This window comes from Lupinus angustifolius, chromosome LG07, assembly GCF_001865875.1.
Source record: "Lupinus angustifolius cultivar Tanjil chromosome LG07, LupAngTanjil_v1.0, whole genome shotgun sequence".
Taxonomy (NCBI): domain Eukaryota; kingdom Viridiplantae; phylum Streptophyta; class Magnoliopsida; order Fabales; family Fabaceae; genus Lupinus; species Lupinus angustifolius.
In genome coordinates, this window is record NC_032015.1 from 12,201,893 (window position 1) to 12,203,539 (window position 1,647).

The window sequence follows — 1,647 nt, forward strand, 5'->3', positions numbered from 1 at the left end:
TTCTCTAAGTGATAAATCCAAATCCATTACCCCAATGTAAAATTGGATTTGTTCACTCCATTTAGAGAAGTTAAGTCCATTGAATGTTGGAATATATGAGAATTGTGAATGCAAAGCAACAAATACTACAATAATCAATAAAATTTAACAAAAATATTAAGGCTTTGAGTTACATGCTAACAAACTAAATTAATTCAGACTACTTTATATGTGTATATTAATGTTTACCTTTTGGTAATCCATCAATATATTATACCAGACATAATGATACTAAAATAAATTCACATAATTTGACAATGATGCATGCATATGTTATAAACATTTATTATCTTTGAATATATAAATATAATTAATGATGTATTTACCCTACCAACATTCATGCTCATTGATTATAAGAACAAACAATCAACCTTCGGCGATACTTAACTTTCTTATAATAATGAACTTCAATTTACTCGTAAACAAATAAGTGTTTTATCATTCAAAGTATCAAATTAATGAGTAAATGAAATATGATCATACAATTCGAAATTAAATAAACATAAAGATTTGATCACTTTCGTGATTAACAAATCTATCATATAATAATTCCAAACAAATGAAATATGATCATACAATTTGAAATTAAATAAAATTTGACCACTTTGGTGATTAACAAATCTATCATACAATAATTCCAAACATCTAATAAATCATAATAATATACATACATATGACTCTCAAAATTGCATATAATTTTACATGCATATCTATGAAACAATTGCATTATTGTTTGCATAGAAAATTAAAACGTACAGTTTATATGTACGCTTTATGTTTTACTTTGTATATATATATATAAGAAACAGTAAGGAGTAAAAAGGAAACATTGCAACGTAACACTCTATTATATATATAATGTGACCATAAAATAAACATACCATTTAAGATTATATGTATATATATAACAAAACGAATTCTAATGTCACAGTTATATATGTTAAAAAAAAAAAATTCTTTCATACATATGTCACATTATATATGTTACAAAATTAAGAACAAAGTATAATTTAGAGTGCAGATCAAAAGGTTTATTTATACTGGAAGGATACTTTCACGTTATACATAATATATGTTCACTCTAAAATATGCTCATAGTCTGTAAAACAGAGCAGTGTACTGTTCCTCTACAAAATTTCTGGACAAATTTATCCTCTTTAAATATAATATATATACTAATACTATTTATGTACCAAAATATATTAACATTATATATATATATATATATATATATATATATATATATTTTACTAACTGTTAATATGACAATACAGTATACAAACAAAATGCATAATATACAAACAGATTTGGAAAAAACAGAAATCACTTCATTCCTTTTATTTTATTTTCATGTTCTGCAGAATATAGCAGAACAAAACAGTATAGAATAGAAAAATACAGGGTCTAGGATTCCATATTTGTTTTCTTTACTTGTTACTGTGATGCAGCGGAAATAATTATATATGAGTTCTTTAAACATTTAAGAACACATTTTAAAACATTGTAACACCGCGAATTTTACGATTTCGAATTATAAGATTTTATTAATATTTTTATTAATTATATATTCGAAAATGAATTTCTGGGAAATTTCGGTAAAGAATTAGA